Genomic DNA, 26599 nt, shown 5'->3' with positions numbered 1-26599 from the left:
GGCCCTCACAGGAGACTGTAAAGAGGTGGGAGACACGCATTTCTCTAAGTGCCCCGGCTTTGTTATTCCGGGGGCGTGATTACAGCTTTCCATCCAGCACTCAGGCAATAGCTGACTTCGCGCCAGAACGTGGCAGCTGCACCCAGGGCATGGGAAGCTCCTTCCTGCCCTCCTGCTTCTCAGCAGGGGAGCTCAGGGTGGGCACAGAGGGTCTGCAGATGGGCTCAAAATTCAGGGGTGCCTCCGGTAAGTGTTCCTTAAAAGGAAGCGGCTTCCTTAGGGGAAACAGTGTTTGTCTGTGACTCAATGGCCATGGCCAGGCTGAGGTGTGTTAGTTGTGAAATCTGGTCACCCTAATTCACGAGGTGGCTCCGCGCCGCCTTCCCACCCGGGCCCCCAGCTTTCGCTCAGAGCCCAGTTTTCAGTTTCTGCTTTTTAAAGAGCTCCAAGCCATATGCCACCGAGTACATGTTCACTCAAATAAATAAACAATGAAAACATTTGCTCCTTAAGGCCAGTTAAGTATTCCTCTGTGTGTTTTCAATGTACCATCATTTCTTGGCTTGTCCTCCCCCTGCCGCCCCACAAAAGCCCACCAAAAGGTTTAGACAGTCACTTTACTTTATTCTGTTGTCATGCCTGCTCTTCAGTCATTAGCCCCTACGAAGATTAAATGATATGCTATAGTCTAGAAAACTCTAAGCTTTCAACAGGAATCCAAGTCCCAGGAGTGTCCTGGAAATTGGAAAAGTACAGAAACGCCGAGTTTCTAAGTCACGGCCAGGAAAACTCTAAGTAAGAGAAGAAAATGGGCCACACATCTTTAACGGGGCTCAGAAAACTGGCACCTCCACGTCCGTGGTGACTTCAGGCTCCTTGCACTGGCCCCCAGCCCCACACAACAGAAGCTCTGTCTTCTTGAACCAGGCCCATCAGACTTACCCAGGGACCAGCTCCTGCATCTCTTCACCCAGAGAACTTTCCGGGAGTAAACGAGTATGGAAGGGAGAGAGAGAAAAGCCTGTAAACCCAGGAGAGAGAAAGAAAGTGCATCGAGAAAGCCAGGAGCCAGGTCACCGCACCTCCCCCTGCTCCCTCCACACGGGAGCTTCTCAACGCCTCAGCACCATTGACGTGTTGGGGGGATAACTCCTTATTGTGGTGGCCATCCCATGTACGGTTGGTGGGTCAGCAGCATCTCTGGCCCGTACTTGCCGGATGCCGTTACACAGGACAACCAACACCATCTGCAGACATGGCTAGAGGGTCGCCAGGAGCAGACCCCTGGTCGGCACCCACCACAGAACCATCGATTTCTGGGTTGGAACGCCCCGAAAGATCATCTAGGCCAAGGCCCATCGTTTAGGAGGAGTTTAACAGAGTCCTTTAAAGAGTAACTCTCCAAGGTTACTGAACCCCCCTTACTTATCGGCAACACAGAAACCAAAGCAACGCTACCCGAGCAGGCCAACACTTTCGGAGAAGTCTTTTTTCAAATAATGTTGTTGTTGTTGTTGTTATTATTATTATTATTAGGCATATTTCAAAACCATTACTTGGTAAATAAAACAATATTAGTAATGCTGTTCAGGCCTACTTTTTTTTTTTTTTTTTTTTTTTTTTTTTTTTTTTTAAGTGCAGAGGTAACGGGCTGGGGGGGGATGGCGCCACTTGGGAAAGTGGCTTTCCCTAGCTACTGAGGTGCGCAGATCTGATAAGGCCAACAGGCAGAAAAGCAAAAATTGTTTACATTTATAGAATATATTTTGTATATATTTATAAAATTACTATTTTATTGACTATAAAATTTCCCCTGGAAATCAGCCCATTCGAGAAAGAATGTAACGCACACAAGTCCTGGGTGCTCTACAAGGAGGCATCCCAAGCATCCGCCCGTGTTCCTTCAAAGAACAGCCATTTATAGAAGGGCCTACAAAAATAAGATGTGGTTTGGACGATTACTATTAAATCTGGACAGATACAGGTCCACACGCCTGACAGGGGTCCAGGACCCTAAGGTGATGTTCCCAGTGATTGCCAAGTGACTTACGCGAAAGCCTGGCAGTAGGGTAGCCTGGGCAGTAGGGTAGCATGGGCCACGCTCTCCTTCCTCAGGCACTTGCTAACTGAAGACCTTTCCTCTTGGTCTCGATTAAATATCTTACTGTGGATACAGCGCTCTCAGGGCAAGGGTGTGGTCAAAATCTGAGTTTGGTGGGGTTTTGCTATACTGTGGGGACCTAGAAGAAGTTTAATCAATAAATTCTTAAAAGATTATTTGGGGGTAACATTAGACACTATTCAAAGGTGACAGACATCAGAACAAAAGAGCAATTTTCGGCGTGCCTGGAGCATTTTAGTCCCAACCGATTAGCAGTGCAGACGAAACAGCAGATAATCCGGGAAGCAGGAAACAAGCAAGGATGTATCAACAAAGAACTAGTGAAGAACGAGAATCAAATGCACACATTATTAGAACAGCGATGATCCGCACACCTTAGCTTTTCTGTGCTGCAGTCACACCATTCCAAACAACTCTGTGTTACTCTTTTCTTAAACTCTCAAACAGAATTAAAGAATGACATTTCTTGGTAAGGCTATTCACGGAGAGGGGAAAAGAATATAAAGGAAGGTAGGATCTTCGTAGAGTTCTTATAATTTGTGAATTCAGGGTTCCAAGTGGAATACTGGAGTTAAAACCTTAATGTAGGGGCGCCCGGGTGGCTCAGGTGGTTGAGCAGCTGCCTTCAGCTCAGGTCATGAACCCAGGGTCCTGGGATCGAGCCCCGTATTGGGCTCCCTGCTCAGTGGAGAGCCTGCTTCTTCCTCTCCCTCTGCTACTCTCCCTGCTCGTATTCTTTCTCCATCAAATAAATAAATAAAATCTTTAAAAGAAATAATAAAATAAAACCTTAATGTAGTTTTGGGGGGCCCAAACCTTATCTCTATGAATATTTTTCTTTCTTGAGCAGTGATGCGGTCTTCCAGAACAGCCACAAAGCTCAAAGCTTGGGAGTCTCTTGTAGAAGAGGAAAAGAAAGATCATTTGAATGTATAACGTCCAAGCCCTCACTGCCACAGGCAACCCTATTTTCCTGCACTTCACCTGCTGGGATCCACCTTTCAAATGGAGCCAGCCAGAGCATGCTTTTATGTCTCTTGGCTGGTAACTAATTCTCAGTGCAAGACAGGGCCGGTGCGAAGAGAAAAGGCTGCTTTAAGCAAAGGTCAACATTAACAGGATATGGCAGGCACAGAAAAACATTTTGTAACAATGGTCAACTATGCATGGTAGAATTTCTTTTTTTTTTTCTTTTACTTTCTTTGGGTTCAGTTAAAAAAAAAACATAAATAGGTATTACTTAACAAAATTAAAATCAATTTATGGTTTTTTAAAAAATGAAATATAACCAGCATTTTCTGAAGTTGTGAACTGCGGTGGCTAAAATGCCCAGGCCTGCTCACGGCACCCCCAACCAAACCCACGCTTTCCCATTCCATCCCTTCAGCCAGATGGCATCCAAGCAGGACGCCTCTGCGTTTGGCAGCCCACTCTACTTACGACGTGCTAGTCTCATTGAGCACAAAGTCTGAACGCTCTGATAGAAGCACCCAGCTTGGTCTGTGACCGTATCAGTTCCCAATGCCTGCTCTCTATGTAGTTCCTTCAGATTTCAGCAGCACAGCAATAAACAGCACAGTCACTCATCGGCGGGTGGATCACCCCTCATCTGCAGCCCTACGTTATCGCACACTCCACGGTGCTGTAAGGCCAGAAAGCTCCTTTATTAGGCTCCAAGCTCCTAGAAGGCAGGGGCTGTGTTTAACTCCTCCGTATAGTGCTTAGTATTAGTAAGTGATGAAGACAAGACTCCGCGTCAAAGGTCAACAGCATCGACACAGATAAAAACAAGCGGTTTGCTGTGTTCCTGGGAACAGCTGGCAGCACACACTCAAATCACTGAAAACCACCGGTAAACCAGAAGGAATTAAGCTGATCACTGCGTCCTTACAAGATCTTTCATACAAACCGATGCAAAAAGAAATACAAGGCACAGTTCCGTAATTGGCTCTATTTACTGCTTTAGGAATTGTGTTTTTCTGTGATAGTCGGTTAAGTCTGACAAACATCTGCCGAGCCCCATCTCTGCGCAGGTATGGGCCACCTCAGTGCAGTCCCCATATTGCAAGATGTGCCAACATGAGCCATAGTTTCTTGACCTTTTCTCGGTAAAATGGGCAAAATGAGGCCTCTTTCGAAATGCCAGGATGACGGCTAAAAATGGAAGTTTATACAAAGTGCCTAGTATATGACAGGCGCTCAGAAATATAGGGTGGACCCAAGACCACTGGGTAACACTGAGTTCTGGGCTTGGGGGCCATTTCCATCACAGTCCCGGATGGCCTGACACACACAAATCCCGGATCGACCTTTTTCTTAGCCTGTTTTGTGGTTCATTTCATTTTCCACCTCTCCGCCTGTTCTCAACAGAAATGTCAAGGTCAAAATGCAAATGCACAGGACGGTGGCAAACAAGATAGGGGAGAGTGGAGAATTCAGAAATGAACTGGCTAACGATCTCCTTCTGAGCCACTGAAAAAGACAAGGAATTCATTCAAGATCTATCTTTAACTCCTAGATACTACTGACAACTTCAAAGACACAGAAAACAACATTTAATACACTCAATTCCTCTGGGGGGAGGGGTTCCACAGGACACTTAATGAGAATTTAATGAAAGAAAGAGGCTTTCTTCTCCCAAATACACATACGTACTGAAACTCTGCTTACATTCAGACAATTCAGAGACACACGTCCCTACCCCAGATGCCTCCCCCACAGCAGTTAAAAAAAAAAAAAAAAGAGAATCAGGCAGACCTTATGATTAAAATATGGAACACGCTGACTTTTAAAAATTATTGTACACACAGCTGGCTGCAGTCCCAATGATTCTTTCGCTCTAGGTTGTGTTAAATTCCAAAGAACAAAATAGCATGAAGCAAGCCTGAGAAGTTTGTGAAGCCGGTCTCTGGTCCAAAATGCCTGCTGCTTCACCAAGTAATTAAGCCATTACTTCACCGTCTATTGCACACCTGCAGTATAATTGCTTCACGAAACCACGCTCCCAGATGGCTCTGAGAGAGGTAAGTCCACATAATAAAAGTTCACAGGCAGCTCGGTTCTTTGGACAAGGTTTTGGAATGACGGAGACGCTGCCCAAGGCAAACATATCATCTCATCAGCTCCAGCTGATTAGCTAAGCTGAACTTTGCAGTGGAAACCCCACATCCCGTCCTTCTGGGGGGGGGGGAGGCGGTGCCGTGCGCCCCGAGGGCAACCAGACTGTATTCTAAACAATAAATAAAGCACAGGGTCCCACGTGCTGACTTGAAGAGTATAGTCTACAGTCAGGTGACAAATAGTCATTTGCTGTCACTGAAAGATCCAAATCAACAACCCCAAACCACTTTTTATTCGTAAAATGCTGGACAGTTTTGAAGCACTTGAACATGGCTCAAAACCTCAGAAGGCAGGTAGCGCTGTGGCCAACGCACTCGCTGACTGGCAAATGTGTAGGCGCAGAGGTCCCCGTCTTCCAGCAGCCAGGAAAATGCAGAATGCCAAGTCAGCCTCAGGGAGGACGAGGGTTTGCTCAAGGAAAGGAGCACTGAACCGGATTCTCAGGAGAGTAATTTTGTACGGAGACCTGGGATGGGCACAGGCTGGGGAAACAGCAGTGAAATCCAAAAGAGGAGCGTGTGCAAATACAAAGGCAGAGAGCAAAGACTGGGCAGGATCTCACGGCTGGGTGTGCCTGGTGTCTGTGGAGTGACGGGCGCCGAGGCTGGCAAGGGAGATGGGCCAGATCAAGGGAGGTCTGACCTGCGTGGCTGATGGGTGTTTACAGAGGAGGAAGTGGAAGATGACACAGATCTGCTGGAGTTGTTCTCAAACAACAATGCAGAGCTTTAAAAAAACAAAACAAAAAACGTATCAACCCAGCAAGTGCACTCTTAGGTATTTACCCAAAGGATACAAAAATACAGATTCGAAGAGGCACATGCACCCCAATGTTTATAGCAGCGCTATCGGCCATAGTCAGACTATGGAGAGAGCCCAAATGTCCATCAACTGATGAATGGATAGAGAAGATGCGATAGATTAAGTATGTATGTGTGTGTGCACGTGCGTGCGCACGTGTGTGTATGTATGTACATACATATGTATGTATGATAGATTATATAATTTGGAATGGAATTTGGAAATGGAAAATGGAAAAATGGAATTATATAATACATATGATGGAAATACTGAGCCATCAAAAAGAATGAATCTTGCCATTTGCCATGATGTGGATGGACCTAGAGTGTATTGTACTAAGTGAAATAAGTTAGAGAAAAAACCATATGATCTCACTCACATGTGGAATTTAAGAAAGAAAACAGATGAATATATGGGAATATATGGGAAGGGGGAAAGGGAAAAGGGAAAGNGGGAAACAAACCTTAAGAGACTCTAGCGAACAAACTGAGGGTTGCTGGAGGGGAGGTGAGAGGGGGGACAGGGTAACTGGATGATGGGCAGTAAGGAGGGCACGTGATGTAATGAGCACTGGGTGTTAGATACAAGTGATGAATCACTAAATTCTACTCCTGAAAATAATACTACACTATATGGTAACTTGAATTTAAATAAAAATTTGAAGAAAAAGAAAAAGATAAAGAATTACATTTAAAAAAAGCCTATCAGTTCTTGGGTCCCACCCAGAGACCGTGATTCAACTAGCCTGGTGTGGGACCTGGGCATCAGTATTCTTTTTTAGAAAGCTCCCCAGGTGAGATTTTTGTGCAGTTGGCGTGGACAAGCACTGGGCTAAAGGTCCAGCAGCCCCAGCTCATCCACATTCAGGGCTCCTTCCTGGGCTTTGAATAAGAGCAATTATTTCCCCTTAATTTTAATTTTAGATCAATTTTAAGAAGGAGGGGAAAAAAAAAGGATGGGGAGAAAAGGCTCTCAGATCAACACATACACACTTCCCTCTCTTTCAGATACAGCTCTTCACTAGAACACAGAGAATTCTAGCGATGGTTATTTACTATGATATGCAAATTGATATGCAAAGTATCCTAATTAAAGCAGATGCTAACAAATCCGAAGTGACCTTTAGTTCTGGATAGACTGGGTAGGAAAAAAATTGTGAAAGTCTCTATATTACATATTCTTTGAGACCATGATGCTTTGCTGGACAAGATCAACAAGTCAAATAAGCTTCATGTACTGACTCCCCAGCCAGCACACCGTGGGGGGAGAGGAGGCATCCTGCGTGATTACACTTATCTGAAGAGCTTCGATGCTTCTGAAGGTCATTTTACTGACAGATACAGAGTTTATAAGCAGAACAGGTGAATCAGAGCCAGTGACCCAGGAAACTTCCAGAAATCTAAACGGCTGTCATTCCCCAAGGTCGCAAGTTCGGCAGACCTGGGTCACATCCACTGTCCCTTCGTCCTTCCCACGTCCCACAAGGACACCACTGACCGAGGTACCTTCTCTCTGTCAGCCGCCATGAATCAGCCAGGCTCGGCAACAGAATCAGAATCAATTTATGATTCCTGCCCCATAATTTAACACCACTTGAAAAAAAGAACCACTCACTAGGACTACTTGGAAAGAGTACCAATTTATACCAAGCAAGAAGACTGAAACACTGCTGCCATTCATTTAAACCAACAACATAGCCTTTTAGGTAAATAGAACTTGATTTACAAAAAATGTCCGGGGACATAAATTTTGGGGAAAGAATGAAATGCTTTTCACTCCTGCCAGAAGAGAAAGAAAAAATAAGGGGGGAAAAAAAGCCCTCATCTTAAAACAGCCTTTGGTACTAACCTTTGAACATAACACCACAAACTCACCTTCATGCAAGGGCCGGGTCCGTGTCTGTTTCATTCTGACTCCCCTACGACTCACACAGAAGAGCTGTGAGGGGGCTGCCTTCACCCTCTGGCTGTTTCTGATTTTTTTTTTTTTAACATTTTATTTATTTATTTAGGGGCAGGGCAGAGAGAGAGAGACTCTCTAGCAGACTCCCCCCACTCCCACCGCTGAGCACGGAGCCCGAAGCAGGGCTCGATCTCATGACCCTGAGATCATAACCTGAGCCAAAATCAAGAGTCAGATGCTTAATCGACTACGCCATCCTGATGCCCCGGTTTCTCTTTTTCAATTCAGTAACAGGACGTCTAGGAAGACTCAACTGCATGGCATGATACCAAAAAAGTGTATAAAAAATATTCTAAACGTATTTACCAATATTTGCTCCTAGTCACCAACACCGGGTGCGTGATGGGTGACTCTCTGAGGTCATCAATAATCTGCCCTCTTTCAGTCAGGTGCTCGGAAAGCACGCTGCTTCCCTGGCGCTCGTGACAAGCATCAGGTAAGCCCTCCGAGGGAGGGGCCGACGCTCAGAGAGTTGAGGGAGACAACCCTGGGGCCACATGATGCCACGGAGCACAGGCATTTATTCTCTCCTCTCAGGAAAGGAGAGGCGATCAGCTTGTTGAGAATGATCAAATCTGGGGCAAACAGCTCAAGGCTACAGAAATTTCCCAAGACGCATTTCTACGTATATTCTTTACAAAGTAAATCTAGTTATAAAGGGCAACCTGTCTTGAGGGATCACATTTACCTCACTGTCCACAAAACATCTAGAAACCCAGCCATGAATAAAAGATCTGTGGACTCCACTGTGAAGATGAGCAAAAAGATGTGGGTACACAAAATGGCCGTCTTAGTGAAGCAACACATTAGGGCCTCTGGGCCATGGGGACAGAAGGCTGCACAGGCTAACCTGACTAAACCCTCGCTCTGCCTTCCTCCAGGCCCTTCCTTGTACTGTTTGTCCTTAACAACAGCCCCCGGGCTTCACTTCAGCACGCACTCCTGATAAGCTGTGAACTCAGAGATTTCAATTACTTGACATTTCCCCTTGTGTGGAAGGCCTCCCTGTGCCCTTTGGAGCCTGCCTCCAGACCTCTCCGTGGGTGAACTGCATTACACCTGGAAGATCTGCCGTGGGCTCTGGGCCCCCCCGAGGCTTGGCACCTCAGAGAAGGGTCACATTTCCTTGGTGGTCTCGATTTGGAAGTCACCATACCTTTCCCCAGGTAGCCTGTAGTCACCCCTTCCAAAGTCTAACCTCAGGCCTTCCGGGCTGTCCGGCAGCAGGGAGGTGAGGCAGCTCTGCTATGAGGGGAATGTCACCCACTCCCGAGCACCCCGACCCCAGACCTGCTCTCACAGGCCTCGTCAGCTTAGTCAATATTTACCCAGCATGCCTGGCCTAAGCAAGAGCACGATAACCACCCTCTCCTACTCTTCACGCTAGAAGCCAAAACCATCGACTCCATTTAGACACAGTGATGAATAAGACAATAATATGACACGACAATCCATAATCAAGTTAAGGAAAGATCCTTCCATCTGGTTAGCTTTTACTTTAATTTTTTTCAAGCTTTATTTATTTATTTGAGAGACAGACAGAGAGATGGACCATGTACGACCAGGGGTAGCAGACTTCCCGCTGAGCACGGGGCTCGAACTCAGGACCCTGAACTGAGATCATGACCTAAGCCGAAACCAAGACTCCAGCGCTTAACAGACTGCACCCCCCAGGCGCCCCCATCTGGTTGGCTTTTATTGAGAGTCGGAGTAACACGATACAGGCAAGACTTAAAATATTTCCCCCACCTCTGCCTCTACTTTCGTTCCTGTATCTTATGAGCTCAGGAATTTAAACTACTCCATTACTTTCTTCCTAAAACAGGTTCCATCTATTTAAGTACCTTGGAAAGAAGGGAGCATGTTACCCACGTAACTCATCACTGTCCTCAACCAGTGTTACAAGCAGGATGCAAAAGTGAGTGCCAAGGGCACCACCACCAAGACCACACCATTTTAACACCATTTTAGAAGAACAGAGATTTTCTTTGAGCCTCTTGGCATTTTTCCACCCTCAGGCCTTGGGCTGATGGCAGTGAGTGAAATGTATGAAACGTATGATAATTTATCAGAGATGGTTATTTTCTATTCGAGACCAGTACTATCTGAGGCAATGTTATACAATGAAGGGAATGTTCCATATCTGAGCCAATACAATAACCATGAGCCACATGGCTGCTGAGCCCTTGGAAGGAGCCAGTGCAACTGAATGTTTAATTAGATTTAATTTCAATTAAGCAGACACATGTGGCTAGTGACTGCGGTATCGGATAGTGCCCGTCCAGACCATGACATACATGTAGGATTACTTGATTTCGGCCAACAAGTTTCAGCAAATACCTTTTCCGCCCTGGCATCCTTCCCCCACCCCATTTCACTGACACCAGGAACTTACCAGCATCTTCCATCACTTCCATCACTTATAGTCCCCACACCCCTAACTGAAGAAAACATGAAGAGTCAATTCAATGGAAAAATGGGAGACAGATTAAAACTCCAGATTTCTAGTTAAAAGTACTGACGCAAGACACTGAGTTCAGTGAGTCGTCTCTCCCCAACCCGAGTGACAAGCACGTACCTTTTAAATTATGCACAGTGGGGGAGCCTGGGTGGCTCAGTAGACAGAGTATCCAACTTTTGATTTCGGCTCAGGTCATGATCCCAGGGTTCTGAGATCGAGCCCCATGTTGGGCTCCGCGCTCAGTGCAGAGTCGGCCTGAGATTCTCCCTCCCTCTGCCCCTCCCGCCCTCCCTCGCTCATGCTCTCAAATAAATAAATGAAATCTTTAAAAAATAAATAAATCATCCACAGCATGTAAGGCACACCGAAGTGGCTGTGGGGACACTTCAACAACCACACGTCAGGGCACACAATGTACTTTGTTAAGGAGCAGGAAATGTCAACAGAGAAGGCGTGACGGGGGGAGAATTACATTTTGCTTCCGACTCTAAGAAAAGCCTTTTCAATGTCCACCCACCCAAGTTTGTTTGCTCTCTCCCCAGAGGTTCTCATAAAGAACACAGAAGCTATTGTTCACCGCCCACCCCCCCCCCCAACGGCTCTCCTCAAACAAGGCTTTGTCTCTGGGCCTTCAGAGACGATCACTCGCCAAGGAGAAAATGCTGCCGCGTAATCGGGCCACACTGTGTCTAGTTGGTGGCATTTACACAGATCCAGAGAGAGGTGGCAGGGTCACCTAGCACCAGAGAGTTGAGACCTCCATGGAATCAGGGTAGGCCGCCCCGACGGAGGGGGGAGGCGGATGGTGGTAAAAGGGGACTCGCCCTGAGGTGGGGGCATGGGTCACACGTAGCCCCTCGGAGGTCCAAGAGCGCCACTCAGCATGGGGACGCGGCATGTTGCTGAGTGTGACATGCACTCCAGCTGGCATGGGAAGTGCCATGGTGGCAACTCTCCCATCGTAACAGTTACTCTGTGAGCCTGGGATCCACCTCCAACACAGAATAGAACCACCTACAACACACAGTAGGACCACCTGTGACACACAGTAGGGCCGCAGAAGCCTGCCGGTGATGGAAAGCTAAGGCCAACTTCACAGACCCAAATCATCTCGAAAATTCAGCAACTATAAGATTTACTTCTAGTTTCAGAGATGTACAGCCTTCCAAATTCCAAGCTCCTCTGCTAACATTCTTCTCACATGCACTGCATGGTCTTCCCCTTCTAAAAACCAGCAATTCCACTTTGCCAGCTACTCAGGCTGCCCCCCTGGAGTCACCCTTGACTCCTCTTTCTCTCACACCCCAAATCCAATTCCTTAGCAAATCCACTCAGCTCTACCTTCAAAACCTATCTGGGACCCAACCATGAAGTGCCCCCACCGGTCTCTGGGGAGGTAGCACAGCAGCTTTCTAACTGGTCTCCCTACTCAGCCACTGCAGTCCGCTCAACTCCACAGCAGGCACGGTCCTTGCCTGGGGCTGAGTCAGATTATGCCACTCAGAATAATATCTAAACTCCTTCTCCCGGCCCCTTGTTATTTCTCTGGGCACCTCACCCATTTCCTCTCTCACTCATTCTATTTCAGCTACTGTGGCTACCTTGCTATTCTCAAATACATCAAATGCACTCCTACCTCAGGGCCTTTGCACATCCTCCTCCCGCTGAGATGACTTTCAACCCCAAAATGTAGGACGTACTCCCTCACTTCCCCTCGGCCTCTGTCGCATTATCAGAGGCTTCCTTAACATGTTTGTGTAAAGTATGGACACAAAAACACGTATCACTACACACACACTTTTCTTTCTTGCATTTAGTACCACTTGGCATATATTTGGTTCTGTTTCTGTTTTTTTCTACGGGAATAGAAGTCCCATGGGGGCACGAGTATTGTGTCTGTTTGGTTCATTGCTATATCCCCAGGCCCACCTACCACACAGTAGGTGTTCAACACAATTATCTGTGGGTTTCTTTTTGAATATTTGGGTTGGTCCTTTACAAATCTCTCAGAAGAAAATTCAGAATGCAGAAATCTCTCAGAATGAAATTCACGTGATATAAACATCATGAGGAAGACTCAAATAAGTTATAGGCCAGAAAAACGACAATTTCATTTATACAAAGCAAACGAATTTAGAACAATGTAGTTCTGCGCGTTCAGCTCTGGACTGAAAATTAGGTTCACTAAGTCCTCAACTAGCTCCTTCTCCGGGGCGCCCCCCTGTGCTGCCTTCAGGAGAGGACGCTTCAGCCCCACTGGGCTGCTCTGGTCAGAGGTGGGACTCTGGCTCCCCCTCAGTGCTATCCGATGAGGGGAGCCCCAAAAGGTTTGGGGGTCCTCGACTGTCCTCTCCCCCTTAAAAAACCAGTGCCCACGACACACATCTACATCAGAGGGCTTTATACGAAGGTGTGAAAATGAGCGTGTGTGGATGCATGTGTGTGACAAACACTTCACTTCTGGGTCAAGAAGTTTATTCAACACAGGGTACCCAGCTGGCTCAGACAGTAGAGCGTGTGACTCTTGATCCTGGGGTCCTGAGTTCGAGCCCCACGTTGGGTACAGAGCTTACTTTAAAAAAAAAAAAGTAGTAGTTTATTCAGCAAACACTGAATTCCCTTCCTCTCTGTCACAAACAAGTGGGCCGTGTGCTCCTCCAAGTCACCTTCCCAACTTCATCACCCCTGGAGGCCGTACACTCCACAGGGAGAGCAGACTTGCCCCTTAGGTTCACCTGTCACATGCCCAGGACACTGCTCGGAGCCTCAAACACCACAGAGACTCCCATCAACGTCTGCTGAGCGATGATGATACCAGAGCAGACCCGAGGCTTCAGGTGGCTGGTGGCCGGGCCCCAGGAACCCTCAGGTGGAGTGGCTTCCATGGCAAGGTACACAGCACACAGGACACGGCTGCTCTGACTTTTTAGAGAAAGTTGACCGGAGAGCAGAGTGCTTCCCATTTCTCTCCAGGACAGAGGCCGCATCTCACGGATGGCTCCCGCGCGCTCTGCACAGGCTAATTTTAATTCCGTTCTCACGGGGTCCTTTTGGTAATAGATGTTGACAGCCCCAGATGCCAGGCCCTGGAGAGAGCATCTGCTTCTCCCCTCAGGATTAAGCTCAACGACTTAACCTCCAGCACCGCGGGTCTTCCTCCAGAGTTCTGAAGAACAAGCATACAGCACAGTCCGGGCCAACAGCCCCGTGAACAAACCCTCTGCTCAGAGCATCTATTTATCTGGACGGTCACCTCCTTGAGAGCCGGGACCTTGTCTTATTTCTGGTTGTCGCAGGTGCCTCCCGCAAGACCCACGCACAGTCAAGGTTCAAGACCAGCTTGCAGAAAGTCACTGGGTGTGAAGCACGTGACACTAGGGCACATCCAACGCGGCCAGATCGGCGCTCAGTAGGAATGAGACTGTCTTCCATTTTACGGGTAACCTTGGAGGATTTCCTATATTGTGCTTAATTTAAATACTTTGCATGAGCCAAAGTAACACTCAAGTCCCTTCTTTGGTGAAAGAAAGACGGGACTAGGTTTACTCGGCCACGGTGCAGATACCAGGCCAAGCACGCGGTTCCCGTCTGTGCCTGGATGCAGCGCGCTCCCTCGAATTCTTGGCCCAGGGCTAACACGGCGGCAAAGCGCATTCTGATGGTCCACGGGATCAATTCCAGCGGTAGCTGACAGCTGATACTGACTATTCGAGTACACAGGATGACAAACATTAACGAGTTATAAAAGAAAATACCCCACTGAGTCAAATTGTTCAGACGCAGAAAAAAAGCACTAGGACAACAGCTCCTCCAACACCCAGAAATAGAATTCATAACGTATGACAGGCCCAATTAAGACATGTGGGAGCCTGATAAAAATAAATAATTATGCAATGGAAAACAAGCAGTGACAATTCAGAATCAGAAAATTCAAATGCCACGGAGGCCAAGAGCCCACCGAAGACAGAAATCGCACTCACTGGATCTCGGACACACTTGTGGAAGCCAGGTGTTAGTGCCTGCATCAAAGCAACATTTCCATCTGTAGGCGCCCCTCACCATAGATTTACCGAGCACCTGTTAGGAACATGCCCTAGATCATGCTAGATTCCAAAGACAAAATGGTAGAAGACATCGCCTCTGTCCCCAAGGGTCTTAGAGCCTATTGGAGAGGAAAATTTAAAAAACTTATGCAGGTGAAATGGTCAGTAATGGGGCACAGAGAGGCTACAGGGCTGCGACAGAGAAACAGCACACCTAAGAAATCAGGAAAGGCTCCCAAGAAGTGACAGTGCTGGAACTCCATACTGAAGTTCGCCCAAGAAACAAGGGACCAAGACACTCCAAAGAAGCCCAGGCATGAAGGCAGGAAGCACAAGGAGCACGGGGATCCCTAAGCATATCGGCAGGTCCTGGTCACTTTGTGAAGGGCCTAGGACACAGGCTAAGATGTTTGGATTTTGTCCCCAGAATGAAGGGAAACCACTGAGGAACGACGTACCCAGACAGGCATAGACGCACCTATGACATCGCTCATCACTCTTGACTGTGCTGCTCACGAGCTCAAAGTCAGTCCTCCCCTACAAACCTTATGCTCCACGAGGGTTTGAGTCTGTTTTGCTCACCGTGTTCCCACTATCTCGTAAAGTGCATGGGACGGCGCAGGTGTTGAACAGACGGTGAGAGAACGAACGAACCCACCCATCAGCAGACCCTGGCAGGTGGACGGAAAGGGAGGGGGAGAGACCAGCCTGTGATAGGATCCCCCTAAGCCTGCTTATGGGAGAAATCACAGGTGCCCCTCAGGTGTGCCCTGGGAGGCTAAGAAGAAGGGACAGCGAGGACAGTGATTTTAAGAAATCTAAGGACAAGGTGATAGAGACAAGAAAGGGAAAGGTTATTTAGTTTTAGAGATCCCGAGCTTGGGGTATCTGGTGCCTCAGGAGCAGCAAAGGGGAGCTGGCAAATCAAATATAGAGGGAGATGTGGCTGGAAATCAATACAGGTGGCCTCGGGAAGGCCACTGTTGGGGCCATGAGGCCATGGGAGAGGGGCTTCGATCCAGATGTTGTTGAAACCTGGACTGGTTCTGTACCACAGAACGACTCCCTTTGAGTTGACTATTAATACCACCACCAAGGTTCACAAAGCAACAACGGATCTTCCTGAGCTATTTGCAATAAGCGTTTCATTTTCAGCTTTTAGGATCGCTAACAGCTGAGGCATGAACTAGATTATCTCCACAAAGGAAAACCGCAGTTTGAATGCCGGCTCTTGGTCTAAAAAGCAGCTGAGAACAAATCTACCGAACAAAATTATCCCAACGTCAGATGTAAAAAGGACGGATGATCACTCTTTTCATTACAACCAGGATCCACTTAGGTCTTGAGTTTCTGCGAGAACAAGGGAGCAGATTATAGGAAAGAAAATGAGCGTGTTTTAACGTCTAGCACGCACCTGGCTTGCTCAGACTGCGGTGACATCACTAAGCAGCGCGGCATCTTCCCAGGGCCTCTTTGAGATGAAGAAAAAGCACTCAGAAAATTCTCAATGAAATCAAATGAATAGCCGATCCAGTAGAAAGAGAAACGTAGCTATCAAAAAAGGCTGCGATTCATGACAGGGAAATCTAAATTGATCTGCTGTATTCCAATTTCGTTAACTCCCCCCAAGTAAGAGACTCTTCAGATTTGGGGGGAGAGAGGAGAATCTCTTCCGTAGGAGCACAAATTTAAGAAAAATTTAAAAATGTGTACGTGTTGCATTTTCTTCCCTTCAAAATTGTAACAGCTTCGTTAAGTCTGGTAAGGGGAAATGTGTACAGTTGCAATCTGGATTACCTACTTTATTAGAGTAAGGTCAATAAGAACATTAGCATGAACTTTTTAGGTACTAAAATACCAGCATATTTTTGAAAAAGTAGCAACATGGAAACAGCTTTCCAAATCTTTCATTCTGAAATCAGATCGTGAGACAGGACACGATGATTAGACAGACTCTCATGTGGCTTTCAGATTCCGGGAAGCTCATCTCTGCTTTGGAATAAAATGTTTCCATCTATCCACAAGGAAGGAGCACTTTGCAGCACTGGGAATATGTGGGGCCTTAGCTCAAGGGGAGGCAACTGCCAGTAGCTGGCAATAAAGGATAGATCCCTCTGCCTGGTTTTAATCTCATGCTTACTCAAATTACCCTAAGGCATACGAGAGCCTCTGAATATTAAAAAGTAACTTTCTCAACTCATTATGAGCCCAAACTTCACTTGCAAATATAACCAGGAAGAGACATCCAGTGAGGGAAGGAGGGAGTCAGCAATCCAGTTAAATAACTTAGAATTCGTAATTCTGAAAAGCCCAGCAATCCCTCAGAGACTTAGGAGAATAATAAAGGCTGTCTGTTCAGTCAACCCATTACCAGAGCTATACAGAGTTATTACTATTTTTACCAAGTATCCTTGTGTCTGCTGAAGCCAGCTAAACCCTCTGGTTTTGGGGGCACAATTTCTAGCTCTGAGATTGGTGTGAACATTTCTTATGGAGTTAGCTTCACGGCCTAGGTGCTGGGAGGTGATGGCAGGGCTGGAACAGGGCACAGGTAGGAAAAATTATCATGCAGGTATCGTTTCTGACTTTTTAAGACATTTGTACACAGAGGGGAGGTGATGGCAATGGTTATCCAAGTGCTGATTAACCGTTAACATGATAGGAATGTTCTAGATTTATCTACACTGTCCAATATGGCAGCCACTAGCCACATGTGGGAACTGAGGAATATTTCGATTGCATTTAAATTTAAATAGCCACAGGGGGCTGGCAGCTACCATACAGCACAAGGTATACTTAGAAGACACAACCTGGGGGCGCCTGGGCAGCTCAGTAGGTTAAGCATTTGTCTTTGGCTCAAGTCGTGATCTCAGGGTCTTAGAATCGAGCCCCGCATCCGGCTCCCTGCCCCTCTGCCCCTCCCCACTGCTTGTGTTCTCTCTCCCGTACACCTTTGCTCTCTCAAATAAATAAAATCTTTAAGAAAAAAAAAAAAAAGACACAACCTAACTTCTGTCAGCTGACAATCCAAATACAAAACGCTAACCTTGAAAATTTCGGTGTTTATTTTTAGGAGGAGGAAAGTGTACATCGTTAGGCGTAGGCGGCAAAAACGCACAGGTGAGGCAGTCTGTTGCCAGCTCGTCAATCTTCATCCTCGGAGGCACCCAGGCTTAACACCCCGAGCAAGTTCTCAGTTAAAGATCAATTATATTAAACACAAATCTTTAGTTTTTAAATTTTTCCAAAGAAAACATGAATACCTAGGAAAACAGAGAACTGGCTGACGAAGCCAGAATGTGTATCAAAAAACATGTTTTTAAAGATAACAAACGAACTTCATAGAGTCCCATGACGCATCTCAGACTTCGCTACCAGACGTGGACTCTGTGCAGTTTGGGGGCCTAGTTCCCTATGATCCTGCCTCTTCACGAGGTCTTCTGGGTGATAAACTAACACCACAGCAAACCCTGTTGGTTCCTAAGGCACCACGGGGGTGCTTCCTGTAGCCTACTGTTCTGAGGAGCTCGAGGACAGGTCAAAACCCCCCCGAATTTTAGACTTTCTTGATAGTCATTTTTCATAGACGCGTTCCTCTCAAACTTGCCTCTGGTTTTCTCCTCAGGATGGATCAAGATGTCCTCATTTTCCTTATGAAAATTTCAAACCAAGTCAAATTACAGGAAAGCCACTTTTTTTCCCCACCATAGCACATACACAGATTACAGCATTTATGTAGAATTATCCTGTTTAATCAAGCCAAAAACGATCCTTTTTAAAGTACAGAAAGAGAAATTCTCTGAAGTGCACATAAAGTTCTTCCTTACAGAGAAATATGCATAATAACTCGGGTGTACTTATCACCATAATTATTTTAGTAAAATGCATATCCTAAGATAGTAGGTACAATGACATCTTGTATTTACAACAATGTCAAAAAATAAAGCGCTCAACGATTTTCCAGAACGTCCCTTTGAAGATCAAATCTCTTTTAATCCTCTTTTATAGAAATCATTTCTAAGTATATTCATAATTCCTTGGGTTTTAAGAGGACTGAATTTTAAATTTTTTATTGAACATCGCTCAAAGCCAGAACTATCAATTCTCACAGCTTGCTTTGCCCAATCTCCTGGTTTACAGCTTCCAATTTTCTATATACTACGGGCAATAATTAAGCCTGTGTAGGTTAACTGAGTTAATCATGCTCTGAATGAGGAACCAAAGAGCAAAGTACATGGCTGCTGGGGGAGGATTTCTGCCAAGTGAAGCATTCAGAGGACCACATCCCACCCCACCCTCCCCCGCATCCCCAGCCCTGTTAAAATTTAATACGTGCTGAAGAAGCTGAAGAGGTTAGAAGCACAACCTCCAAATAACACCTCAAGTCCAAATTTCAATTAATAGAAAATTAACTGGTTAGTTAGTTTACCATTTGCCAGAATTAAGTTTACTAGGTAACTCTAGCAATAATCACAGATGCATAGCTCGTCCATAACTTAGCGATGTCTTGGCCATAAACTTCCCAACACCGAAGGCTTTGTCATCTATAATGGTGACCACGTAGCAAACTTTCTGTTTGCAGGGAGCACCAGTTAATTTTTCCTGCTGGGATTAGCTAGTGCTGAAAGCAACTGGGGGATGTTTTCGGTGACTTTCTTGTGCTTATTTATAGGAAGGTGGAGACAGGGAGTGTGGATTGTGTGTCTGGCGACAAGGAAATGCAAATCAGGGGGCAGACAAGTGCCTGATACTGAAGACAACAGAAATGACCAGACCACCAATGCCACTCACCAGTTACTCCTCTGACACCTGTCTAAGGCAAATGATTTTTGTTATCACCTATTGGCAATAAATGTAAACATTCTCTTGCTTGTTTTTATTAATTATAATTATCAAAAAATATTTAAGACGGTATTACATTAAGTCCTTTAAAAATCGAGGCATTATTTCTATTTTTGCTTTTCTTTGTGGGAACCCAGCCATCTATGGGCCATGAATAAAATATAACGGGAATAAACGAGTGGGTCAATAGCATCCCGAGCAAGAATAGGGTGTTCTCCTAAAAAGAAAAATATGGAGTCCATGAAATTGAGCAATGAATGAACAAGTCTGAGGAATAACATCCGGACAGTCAGAATTTATGTAAAACTCCTGGGATTTAAGGAAGGAGCCCACACAGAAACCATCCAAGGTCTGGGCTTAATGATTAACCTGCTCGCGTTGCTCACTCACCAAACACAGTCAGGGAGTGCAGAACGTGCCCTCCCTGTCCCGCCGGGCACCCACGGACTTTTGAAAGCACAACAGACCCTGGGGTCCAACAGGGACAGGGGTGTGCAGGAAGGCCACCTGACCCCCCTGGAAGGGCCAGAGGGCTTCCTGCAAGAAGAGGCATCTCAGCCAACCCAAGGAGCGAGCCTTGGATGAGCCCCAGCAGAGCACGTTCAGGAAGGGGTAGCGCTATGAGCGTGCCAAGACCCAGGGGCGGGTCTATCAGTTTAGGGAACCCACTGCGGTGGATCTGGGGCTCGGGTGGGGGAGGCAGCCGGGTGGGGGAGGCAGCCAAGGAGAAGCTGGAAAGATAAGGGATCATGAAAGCCTGTGAAGCCTAGTGAGGAGCCACGGGCAGTGGTCTGAGATAAAGTAACAGAAGTGCAGGTAGGGCAGGAGAGAGAAGAGGAATGTCTGAGGGAAGAAGGGCGCAGAAAGTCTGGGGACGGAGGCACTGATGTGACAATGGTTATATCCTGCAAGAAAGGAGCCAGGGCGAAGGGAGAGGCCCAGAATACCTGAGAAAGGCACTCCAGGCATTAGAGCAGGCCTCTGAGGATGGGTGGGCAGAGGCCAGAGCAAGACGGAGAGTGTTCTACGAGAACCCCACCTTTACCCCCAGACTCATCACCTCCAGACTGCGTCCTTTCTCAAGATCATCCATTCTTACCCAAGCCCCTCTGAGTGCTACTGCCAACCTGCCAGTGCAGGGGACGGTAGGAAACACGCCGCCCACGGGAAGAGAGGCCCTAACACAGGACATCTGTCACCTGCGTCTCAGCTCAGCCCAGTCTCTTCTCAAGCTGGGCTGAACAAGCCTCAAGGACCTGCTCCGCCCACTCAGCAGCCCCTACCCACATTTGCCTTCCCCGATTCAATTAAAATGAAATAAAATTAGAAACGCAGTTTCTGAGATCCAAGAACCACATTTTAAGTGGCTACCAAAAGTGGCAGACAGAGAACATTTCCTGCATCACAGAAGTACAGCCAGTCTGGGGTAGAAGCATATGCAAGAGGTGAAGACATTTAGTTTGAATAATGAAAAGGCAGAAATTTCACTTCATCACAGATTCAAGTTCTCAGTGAAGACGGGCACCTGGTTGGCTCAGTCAGCAGAGCAGGCAGCTCTTGATCTTGGGGTCTTGAGTTTAAGCCCCATGTTGGGCCTTGAGCTTAAATAAATAAATAAATAAATAAATAAATAAATAAATAGTAAAATGCTCAGTAAAGAGGATCAATGTGGAAAACAAAACACTACTTCGACATTCTCCTGAATACATAAAATATTCAAATAACTATAAATGAAATGATAAATTTCAAATGTTGGCACAGTTAGCGAGGATATTTTTCTATTGTACATATATAAACTTAGTAATTACTATGCTGTCACTGTGGATAAATAATATGAAAATAGTAAGAAAAACACTGCAGCCTTGTCAGAGTAGGCGTCAAAAAGCCTTCAAAAAATTTCACGATTCGTGTTTTTATATTTATGACATATTCCATGAAACCAGGAGGCAGAAAACCAGAATCGACAAATTGCTGAAAGCAGCATTTAGGAACTGTTCAATCTGGCAAGTCCTGTGGGCCTTCTACACAGGTTTATTCATGAATACTAGTAGTTATGCCAAAAAGTCAATGTTCAATATTCAAATATCACCGCAGGGAGGACAGGGACAGTGCTGGAATAAAGCTCTGGATCCTGGGGGAGGCGCTCGCACACGCACAGGTGCACACACACCACCAAGGGGTCCCAGGCCACGCCCATCAGAACGCAGTGGGGGTGGGTGGGTAAGGGCAAGGGATTCTTTTTTTCAGGGCCCCTATGGAGTTGCTACTATGCAGAGTGGGAAACAACTATTATGAATTAAACCAACCTTTTTTTTTTTTTTTTAAGATTTATTTTAGAGAGTGAGAGAGCAAGCACAGAAGCAGGGAGAAAGGCAGAGGAAGGAGAGAGAGAGAGAGAGAATCCCAAGCTGACTCCGGGCTGAGTGTAATGCAGGGCTGGATCCTAGGACCCAGAGACCATGACCTGAGCCGAAATCGAGAGTCGGATTCTTTACCAATTGAGCCACCCAGGCGCCCCTAAACTAACCTTTTTCATGGTCTCTGTGCTCACAACTAAGATGTCATTAGGGACCTGCAGGAAAGAAAACAGTCCTTTTTAATATTCACAATATTTTCCCTAAGCTCAATTTAAAGTATCCTATTACCCACCAAGTCACTGGATTTAACCCTGTCTGCACGCTGGAATCACTTGGAAGGCTCCTAAAAAAAATACTAATGCCCAGGCCCCCTCCAATCTACTGAATCTCAATTTCTGCTAGTAGAAATCCGTTGTGTGTGTGTTTTACAAGATTCCTAGGTGAGTCTAGAAGGCAGCCACAGTCAAGAACATGTGCACGAAATGAAGCAAGTGCCTTGTTTCCTGGGAAATTGAAATAGCAGTCATATGCCCCAAATATAAGCCTCAGGAAATCAGACTCACTCCACTGTATCTGCCTCAAGTTTTATCCCCAAGGCTGCACCCAGGAGATGCTCACAGCAGGCCTTCCCTTAATTCCCAGTTCCATTACGCCCACCCCCACGGTACAGGCCCAGGAATCAGCACTCAAAAACTTCCTGAGCAAATGGGACCAATTTATGTGGTTATGGATAATCTTTCTATAGATGAGTGATTTTTTAAACTTTTTTTTTTTTTTTTTTTTTTTTAGATTTTAGAGAGAGAGAGAGCACGCACGGGGAGAGGGGCAGGGGGAGAGAGAAGATCTCAAACAGACTCTGTGCTGAGCAGGAGCCCTACAAGGGGCTCGATCCCACGACCCTGAGATCATGACCTGAGCTAAAACCAAGAGTTGGATGCTCAATTGAGGGCGCCACCCAGGCTCCCCTGATTCAGTGAATTTAAATGTTTCCTTCTAGAGGAAATCCAAGAGCTCAGATACGGTCTGAGGCCATATCCTGATTTGATTTGGCAAATCAGTTTGAACATAATAAAAACTTGTATTTATAATGCTGAGGCTCTTCTCTCAAGGAGCTTGCCATCAGAAAATTAAGAACCAAATAGCAAATAATCCTGCGTATGAACAAGTAGAATTGGCCCTTCTTCCCGTGCCCCTTTCTCTCAGCCATGCCAGCTGTGCTGGAAGATGCACCCAGTGCCCGGCGGCGGGGGCAGTAGTGGGAACACCCCCCGCTCCCCTCACACAGTGAGGGGTGGCCTCACTCATCAGGTCTTGGGAAAGGCATGGGGATTTGCTCAGTCTGTTCAGTTACATTATGGAGCCTAACCACTCCTTAAACCACTGCACTCTGATAGGAAAATTCCATCTTTGGGATTCTGAGTCCCGGAACTGATTCATTTTAGTTCTTCCGTAAACCAAAATCCAACTGTAAAAACAACATAACAACATTCAAAGCAATTTTAAACAAGAAGAAACGTTAGTCATGTTCCCTAGGCCCTCCCACAATTACTTATAAATGTGTTTAGGTGTTCTATTTTGTTTACTGGTACAGTATCTTCACCTAGCTTTCGTACTCAGGGCTTACATCTCATCCCATATCCTGCTTTTTCTCAGTTACTATTATGCTATAACAGATGAATCAACAGCTCTCTAAAATAGGCAGAGGGGAACACAGTGTCCAAGGAGGAATTCTTGTTCTACCACGCTGGCTATAAATCCTGGACACCCCAAGCAAAATCTGCAGGCTCTGATGCTTCCAAATGTCTTTTTCAGAGACTCTGAAACACTCGATAATCTAGAAACTGATCTTGTCCTTGGCATTTCGGGTCCTCATGCCATCAGCTACATTAATAAAGGGAAGGCTGAACACAGAGGTCTAGCCTCCAATTATGCTTAACGACAGCGGTGACAGGCACGGAGCCATCAGTGCTGGCCAAACCTGCCACCCTCTGTGGCACTCAGAATGTTACCGGGAGCTGTCAGCATCAAAGCCCAACTCTATCTGCCTCGGTGGGCGCCTTGGAAGAAGGAAGACGACATTGAGCATTAGATCCCCCTGTCCCCCTACCTCTGTCAATTTCACCTGCAGATGGTAACTTTTGGAGCTTCTCAGTGGAAACACTTTTTAAATGCATTAAGAAATGCACGCCTGAAAGAGTGTTTTATGTTTTCTCCACTACATTTAAACATGACACAAATCATACTGCCTCCAACCCGGAAAGTGACGGCGGGGGAGGGAGGATAGGGGGTTAGATGGCAGCCATTCATCAGTCGAAAGCTTTATTCTCTTCTCAGGCCAAGTGATCAATGCCAACCACTCGCTGGAAAAGTGGGACATTTTACATGAACTAACTGCCACGATAGTTCAGCTCAGTCTTTCACAGATACGAAGAGGGTGGGGGGATTTGCTTTCAAAATCCAAAAATGTTGGGAATTACTTTATTTGGCCAAGCATTTTCCTTCCTAGAAACGTGTCACATTTTGCCTTGAGGGAAACAATTAAATCATTATTTTTGTTGATTATTTTTTAAAACATACCTAATTATCACCAACCTCAACAATTACTCACGGCCAGTCCTATTTCCTTTATATCCCTAACGACGGACGCGCACACACACCCATTTTATGTGGCAGCATATCCCAGATGTCATCTGTTCCATGAATGAACAGCTCAGTGTGTTAAGTCTACTTTAGGATGACAAGAACCTGAGTTCGCTCGTTAGTGTTTATAAAATTCTGTGGCATTAGAGACAAAGTTAAGGCATTAACTTCCTATAGAATCACATGCAGGAAATTAAAATGAACCACCCCCTCTGACCACTCACAGCTGTAGAGTTCATTTGGAAAGATATTTGCCAGATGCACACAGCTGTGTATCACGAGTGAATTCACCAACCCACCCCGGGACAGCAAGATGAACAGTTTCATATGGCTGAACACACTTTTTAATAAAATCATATTACTTGGGATCTAACCAATCAGCCAAGTATCTACTATCTGACCTGAGTTAAAACCTCAAAAGAGAAACGACTGCTCATATTTACTTGATGTGCAGATAAAATCATAACTTTTTTTTTTTAAGTAAGCTCTACACCCAGCGTGGGGCTTGAACTCACGACCCTGAGATCAGGAGTCGCGTGCTCTACCCACTGAGCCAGCCAGGCGCCCCAAAAGCCTAACATTTTTAAGGAGGTTTTAGTTATGTGAATGGTACTAGTACCTTTCTTTTGACATCTAAGATTCTGGATGGTCAAACCAACATGGGAGCAGATTAATTTTGCTAGTATTTAATGTTTAACTGAAATCCTCTCCGTGGGATCATCCAGGCACCTCTGATTTTATGAGGTAAGAAATGGCAAAGGGAGGAGGGAGGGAGAGAGAGAAAGAAGGAACCAATCTTAAGAAAACTTGCTTCTTTGAAAACCGAATCTAAAACAAAGCAAAAATTTTCAGACAAGCTACTCTCCTCCAGGTAGTGAATGAACAAGGACCACTGGCCCCCTCAGTCTCTCCTGATCAAGGAAGGGAAACGTGAGGTCAGTTAGGACCCCGTAAAACTCCCCATTTCAGACAAAGAGAACCTGACCGGCCAGCATTGCACTGTCCAAACCAAGCATGCCCGTGTACACAGCAAAAGCTCCAGGGAATTTGCCTGAGTATCTTGGGGATATCTTGTGTTCTTTCATTTTCATCATTTTTCAGTCTTTTAAGTATTTTCCCTACAGAGGTCATCCTGGCAAAATGACCAAGCTTAATAGAGGATGTCATCTGAAAAAAGTGGGGGGGGGGGACGACCCAGACAAAGCAGCAAATCCACGCACCCATCAGCGATGATGGTGTTCACGCCGAGGGCGTCCCTCCTCGGGAGAGACCAAGGCTAGCAGCCGCACCTAGCAAACTCCCGTTTTGTTTTGTTTTTTTTTAATCCCTGGCCATGCAAATGTTAAGTTTTGCCACTTTATAAACAAAGGCTGATTCTTTCCCTAGCGACAGCATTCCTACATTTCCGTTTGTAGTACAGAGAAGATGGGCTTTGCCAGGAGACACGCGGGGTTCAAATCCCTGCTCCACTGGTCCCTGCACAGTTTAACCTTGAACTCCTCCCCTGATGTCAGTCTTCACAAAGCTTCGTCTGTATGGTCTCTGAATTTCTATTTCCCTACACACAAACTAGCCTTAGCTACCTCACAGCTAGGTGAGGTAAGCAACAAACTTTACGACTCTATTCAGAAATAGACAAACACTTCCTGATTGCCCACGGGGCAGACACTGCTGTGGGCAGAGAGCCGGAGTCCCGGACCTCACACAACCTATATGCTCAAGCGTGGCCGTGGCTCTTCTGGCTCTAAGCAAAACTGAAAATACTCGTTTCTGGTACCCTCTCACAGTCCAGCCACCGGCTTCCTCTTGCCCCCATGGCTCCAGTCTGTGCCCAGTAATTATCACTAATTATCTCTGAAATGTGAGCTGATAAGAGCTCAAATGCAAGAGTAGCAATTGCGGCTTCTCGCCGCCCCACAGACAGACATCACTAATCCAGCCCAGCGCCAGTGACCCTGAACCAACGCCAACCCCAAAGACAGACATCACTAGTCCAGCCCAGCACCTGTAACCCTGAACTCCAACTCTAACCCCACCGTCAGACATCACTAGTCCAGCGACCCTGAACTCCAACTCCAACCCCACAGACATCACTAGTCCAGCGACCCTGAACTCCAAGTCCAACCCCACAGACATCACTAATCCAGCCCAGCACCTGTGATCCTGAACTCCAACTCTCAGAAGATATTCCAACAGCCCCTACCAGCTACACAGCCGGCAAAACTGCAACCTATTAAGTGATGTTCTTCCC

General features: G+C 46.2%; 1 protein-coding gene, 1 long non-coding RNA gene and 1 other non-coding gene across 3 annotated transcripts in view; 1 reads left to right on the top strand and 2 right to left on the bottom strand.

Annotated features, from left to right (window-relative positions):
- Positions 1–26599, bottom strand: part of FARP1 (FERM, ARH/RhoGEF and pleckstrin domain protein 1) — a 218372-nt gene that overhangs the window by 130760 nt on the left and 61013 nt on the right. The gene's annotated exons all lie outside the window — the stretch shown is intronic.
- On the top strand, positions 11140–19345 carry LOC103657581. The gene is made up of 3 exons (XR_566898.1): positions 11140–11238; positions 17583–17629; positions 19182–19345. It is a non-coding gene; the product is annotated as an uncharacterized LOC103657581 (long non-coding RNA).
- On the bottom strand, positions 24839–24911 carry TRNAR-CCU. Its single transcript has one exon. It is a non-coding gene; the product is annotated as a tRNA-Arg (tRNA).

Source organism: Ursus maritimus, unplaced genomic scaffold (genome assembly GCF_017311325.1).
Source record: "Ursus maritimus isolate PB19 unplaced genomic scaffold, ASM1731132v1 scaffold_10, whole genome shotgun sequence".
Lineage (NCBI taxonomy): Eukaryota > Metazoa > Chordata > Mammalia > Carnivora > Ursidae > Ursus > Ursus maritimus.
The sequence above is the reverse complement of the archived record's forward strand: the minus strand, read 5'-3'. Positions and strand labels throughout refer to the sequence as shown.